Here is a 5,961-nt window from a genome sequence, read left to right as displayed (position 1 = left end):
GAAATACACATATTCCTAATGCTTAACATTTAGACCATTAGATCCTTGAAGAATTAATTAATGGTCTTAACTTTGTTAACTGCAAAATTACAAGATAAGCTTTTTGTTGTTGTTGTAGCTATTCCGCACAACCAGGAGACACTTTCCACTCATTCCAAACAAAAAAAAATTCAGTTTTTGGCAGCACAAATGACTCTATAAATCACATTACTAATAATAATCTATGACTTAGGTATGTGATTTTTTTTTCTTCTCTCCCTGGTGAAAAGACAAATGAACAGTAGGGCTTGATAATATATGTTTAAAATTTACATGGGCGTGTCTGGGAGGATATGGGGTGCTCCTATGTGGGGCCTTGAAAAGAAAAAGTATCTCCCCGCTGAGCAGAGAGTCTGCCCCTCCCCCAGCTTGTGCTATCTTGGGCTCTCAAATAAATAAATAAAAATGTTAAAAAAAGAAAAAAAAAAGAGAGAGAGAGAAAAGCATATCCCTATATCACTTCCAGGTATTCCAGGTATTATGTGGTATGGTGTATCTCTCTCTCTTTTTTTTTTTTTTTTTAAGATTTTATTCATTTATTCATGAGAGATGCAGGGAGAAGCAGAGACACAGGGAGAGGAAGAAGCAGGTTCTTCGCAGGGAGCCGGATGAGGGATTCCATCTCAGGGCCTGAGCCAAAGGCAGACGCTCAACCACTGAGCCCCCAAGCATCCCTGTTCTTACGGGACTTGCAAACGTACTTACAACAGTTAAGGCAAACAACAAGTACTTAGTAGACATCTGTGTGCTGGGTAGTGGGATGGGTGCCTGAGGGTAGTGAGGGGAGCCAGCCCGCAGGATGCAGGAAGCCTAGTGATGACCAGTCTCCAGCCTAACGCCCTCAGGGGCATGAAACGATGTGGCCTCCCGAGACAGTAAACCCTGACTGCTCACCACACTCCTGACCACGGCCCAATCCCTCAACTTTCCAGGTGGTCAAAAGACAGGCTAGTGTCCCAACCCCTACAACCTGCGAAAGGGACCTTAGGCGGGAGATCTGTGCAGGTGTCAAGAGAGGGCCTGCAGATGTCATCACCCCGTATTATCCCGGTGGGCCCTAAATCCAACGGCGGGCATCCGAACCAAGTCTGGGGTGTCTGTATAGAGGGGGATGGTAGCCTCACCACAGTCTCATTACCTGGGCTGGAAAATGGGACAACAGCAACCTGGAGAAATGACCAGACGTAAAAAATGAGGTTCCCTAGGCGCTTACCACCATCGCTCACGGTGACAAGCACTTTCTTCCCTTTCTATCATCTATCTATCTATCTATCTATCTATCTATCATCTATCTATCTATCATCTATCTATCTATCATCTATCTATCTATCATCTATCTATTCATGAGCGACACACAGGCAGAGACACAGGCAGAGGGAGAAGCAGGCTCCATGCGGGGAGCCCGATGCGGGACCCCAGGATCAGGACCTGAGCCGCGGAGGCGTCCCCGATAAGTGCCCTTACCACTTAGCGATCCCTGTTTTATTGACCTGGTGACCAACGCTCAGAGGAGCACGGTCGTTTGCCCAAAGCCACACAGCTAGCAAATGAAACAAACAAAAAAAAGCATTAACATTCAAACTGACTTCCGAGATATCCCTTTTATCCTCCACGCTAGGCTGCCAAGAGAGGATACAAATGAACGCACTCGAAGAAAGTCTATTTTGGTGTTAGTGCCAGGCGCCGCCGACAGCACGTCAACCCTGGGCGAGAAGCCGCGCTCTTTCCCCCGGCCTGGGAGCTACAGAGTTAATAGCGTCACTTTCCGGGGCCGCCGATACGCGATCGCCCGACGGGTCCTTTTAAGGGCCAAAACTGACGCGTGGCGCCCATAGATGAGGTCATAGGAGCGGACCAATAGAAATGCCTAAGTTCCGTTTTCCTGGCTGATTCCTAGCCTTTAACCCCGGGTCCGCGGCGGAAGAAGGAAAAGGCGGGGCTGGGGGGCGGGGCGAGTGGAGGAAGCGGAAGCGGCGCCGTGGAACGTAGGCCCGCTCCGGCTCCGGCACCGGCCACACGCCTGCTCCGGCCGCACGTGTGAGGTGAGCGCGGCGGCAGCCCCTGGAGGGGTTCGCTCGCCGCCTGCCCGGCGCCGCGGGGCGGGGCGGGGCGGGGGTGTCTGTCCGAGCGGCCGGGCGCCTGCTGGACGGTCCTGCGAGCTGGGTCCGCCTGGACCCCGTTCGGTCTCTGAATTCCCGGCCGGGGCCGCTGCGGGCCGCCATCGCTCCGCCCGGGGCGAGCTGGGGCTCGGTTTACAGCCCGCGTGCACAGCTGCGAGTCGGCGGCGCCGGGACGGAACCGAGCTGGGGGCTGAGGCGGGGAGAAGGGAGCCTGACCTGGCCTGCGAGCTGAGACCTGGGGCGGGGCGAGAGGCGGCTCTGAGCTCTGCGAGCCCGGGGGAAAGCACTTCACCCAGAGGCGGTACCCGGGGCTGGGTCCCTGCGGGGGGCGCTGCAGAAAGGGCACCGGTGTGCGCGGGGTCGGGGTCGGGGTCGAGGCCGGGGGCGGGGGCGAGGGGGAGGGCGCTTCGCTAGGACTTTGGAGGCCGGCAGCAGTGGTCCAGATCTTATTTCGATACCGTGGGAGGACATTCTCTCTCCACCCCCCCTCCGCATTTTTAAAGATTGTGTTTGTTCATTCATGAGACAGAGAGAGGGACAGAGACACAGGCAGAGGGAGAAGCAGGCTCCCTGTTGGACTCGATCCCAGGGCCCCGGGATCACGACCTGAGCCGAAGGCAGAGACGCTCAACCACTGAGCCGCCCAGGGGCCCAGAACATTCCCCTTTCTATTCTCATTTGTAGGGAACCCTGGGGGCTTAGGAGGAAGGAACACGACAGACACGGGCTTCTCTAGGAATTGTATAGAACTTGATGATGCGTGAGTTCTTTAATTGGAAAGTATTAATGGTTTGGATTAGGGTGGTGGTTGTGGAGATGCAAGTTAAGGGTTAGAGGTATTTTTAAAGGGGATTCAAAAGAACTTATGGGAGGATGGAGCTGAGCAGACAAGGGAGAGGAAAACGTCAGGGGAAGATCATCGGCCTTCCCCTGAGGGGTGGCGTGGGTGATGTGCCCCTGGCTGAGAGGGGAAGAGTAGGATGGGGCATAATAGCTGAGGATGTTATTGTTTGGGGCTGTTAACGCAGTGCAGATATAGTTAAGGAATTTCATCTTGGACTTCCTGAGGGCAAAGGGCCTGTGAGTCCTGTGAGTGGAGGTGTCAGGCAGGCGGTTGGTACTCAGGTCTGGGACGCAAGGAGCAGTTCCTTGTGGGAAACAGTGTGGGGGCCTAAGCATAGAAAGCCATGGGATTGGTTGAGATCACTTAGGAAGACACCTGGAGAGAGGAGGGGAAGACTTGAGAAATGCCACTCTTTAGAGGTTAGGTATTGAATGTTGACCTCTTTCAGAGTGTGGTGCTTGCTAAGCCTGCTGAGTGGGTGGGATCAGTTACCTGTCCTCCATCAGGGAAATCTTGGCTATTTTATTTTACAAGACAAAATTGGGCTCTCAGTTCTATGCCTTTTGGACATCTTATACATAATTCAGTTATAACGCTCAAGCATGTTTTGTTTTAGTTTTGTTTGCTTCTGCTCCACCACTTTGAATTTCTTTCTCATACGTCTTTTTCAAACTAATAATTTTCTGGCACAGAGTGTGTAGGTATGCAATATATTTCAAGTCCAAGGTGTGAAGTTACAAGAAGGGCATCAAAATGTGCCAAAAGGGATTAAGAAGGAAAATCATTTGGGAAAGAAAGGAAGCATACGGAGGAGAAACAATAAGAAAATTGTTACTGAAGCTGGGTTTGAAGGATGGGTATTACTAATAGAATGGCTTTAGGGCCACCTGGGTGGCTCAGGCGTTGAGCATCTGGCTTTGGCTCGGGTTATGATCCGGGGTCCTGGGATTGAGTCCTGCATTAGGCTCTCCTCAGGGAGCCTGCTTCTCCTTCTGCCTGTGTCTCTGTGTGTGTCTGTCTCATGAATAAATAAATAAAATCTTAAAAAAAAAAAAAAAAGAATGGCTTTAAAGTTTGAATCCTGAAAAAGAACAGTGAGGAAGTTTGGCTTCTGCTTGTTGTTTGTGATAAGGGTATGTAAAGACCAAACTTTGAGCGGCTTCAAATGCCAGTGTGAGTTTGAAATGTTTCCTGGAGGCAGGGGGAAACTTTTGAAGGTGTTGGCGCAGGGAGATGGCTTGAAATTGGAAACTTTGTGGAAGATTAATCAGGCAGCAGCATGTGGGTCATAGCAGATCAGATCCACTGCAAAAACCAATCTGAGCAAGAGATAGAGCCTGAGTGGAGAAGAGAGTCAAGAACAAAAGAGAGTTCTGAGAGCCACAGTAATGTGGTGGTTGGATATGATGATACAGGGTCCCCAGGCAGATGCATTTTGCTAAGTGAAAGAAGCCATACCCAATGGGCCATATATAGTTTGATTTCATTTATAAGACATATTTGAAAAACAGGCAAAACAAGAGGGATGAAAAACAGATCACAGATTGCTAAGAGCCAGGAGAAGGTGATTGCAAAGGGACTCACTGGAGACTTTTTGGAGTTAGGAAACTGTTCTCTAAGGTATCGAGGTGGAGGAGACGTGACTGCGTTTGTCAGAGTCGGCACCGTACATTGAAGAGTAAACTTGACTGCAGATGATAAAAGTCAGCCAACATATCTGGAAATGGGATGCAGGTTGCTAAAAATAAATCTAACTTGTACAAAATGTATAAAATGACCTCACTGATCAAGGTGGTGAGGGAGTTGGCGTAAGTAATCTTGAAAAACAGTATTTTGAATGGATGCTGTGAGGGAAAAGGGGGAAAAAGGCTGTACATAAACTGTGTCTTATAGTTGTTAAATTTGTTTCCCATAGGCATACAGTTTAGCACTCTGAAGCTACATGTGCTGCACAAATCAATGGGGGATACTGGGAGGCAAGTGTCTCATCATCAAGGGGGGGAAGCAAGAGGGGGAGGACTAGAGCAAATTAGAGTTGGAGACAGTAGAATGAACTTATTTCACCCAATGTGTCCACATAGGTTAGTATACAGATCTGTATTACCAACCCTGTGTGGTACCCTCAGATCCTACTATTCTCAGTAAAAGGAGCCAGGGTTCCTGGAGAAATGGCTGATTTCAGGACTAGTGCGGGGAAAACAGGAGATGAACTTGGAAGAAGTGCTAGGAAGTAAGGACATGAAAAAAAGATACAAGATGGGCCATGTCATCCAGGCATAGAAGCACAGGAGACTGCCACCTGGCCAAAGCTGGAACAGTTTGAGCAACGGTCACTATAGGATTAGGTTCTGTCTCAAGTTAGGAAAATACATGTGAGACCACAATGATGTATAAATAATGGAGAAGAAGAGACAAACTTTCCTTACTGAAGAATTAAAAATATTAGAGTAGACATAACAAGGGAAATCACCCTCATCACCATGGAAACACCCCAGTAATTGCTGCAGGCAGGATCCTCTGGAGGACGCTAAAATCCGAGGGATACACATAGGGTATTTGCATAATCTCAAAATGTGTCACCCCACATATTTGTTAGTTGCTGTGGTGATTTTAACATAGAGATTTTTTAACAAAATTCTTTAGTACTCCTCCCGCTAGGAAGTGGAGCTTAATTCCTCTCCCCTGGTGTGGGCTGAACTTGGTGACTCTGCTTCTAATAAGCAGAGTATGGAAAGGGACAGATGATAACTTTACAGTGGAAAAAGCCAGCAAGCACTGCCTTAACCAAGTGATCAAGGTTAATGTCACCACTACGGGTACTTCACCTCTGTGATACTCTCCAGAAATATCCATAACACCGGTCTAACCATGAGAAAATCTCAGGCAAAACCCAAATGAAGAATATTCCGCAAAGTGCCTGACCAGGACCGTTCAAAAGTGTCTTGGTCATGAGAGAGA

At 48.9% G+C, this 5,961-nt stretch overlaps 1 long non-coding RNA gene across 1 annotated transcript; it reads right to left on the bottom strand.

Moving 5' to 3' along the window:
* Positions 1-540: 540 nt before the first annotated feature.
* On the bottom strand, positions 541-1,761 carry LOC140597282 (uncharacterized). Its single transcript, XR_011999145.1, has 2 exons — positions 1,676-1,761; positions 541-739 (listed from the first exon to the last, which is right to left on the bottom strand). It is a non-coding gene; the product is annotated as an uncharacterized lncRNA (long non-coding RNA).
* Positions 1,762-5,961: the final 4,200 nt, after the last annotated feature.

Source organism: Vulpes vulpes, unplaced genomic scaffold (genome assembly GCF_048418805.1).
Source record: "Vulpes vulpes isolate BD-2025 unplaced genomic scaffold, VulVul3 u000000648, whole genome shotgun sequence".
Lineage (NCBI taxonomy): Eukaryota > Metazoa > Chordata > Mammalia > Carnivora > Canidae > Vulpes > Vulpes vulpes.
The sequence above is the reverse complement of the archived record's forward strand: the minus strand, read 5'-3'. Positions and strand labels throughout refer to the sequence as shown.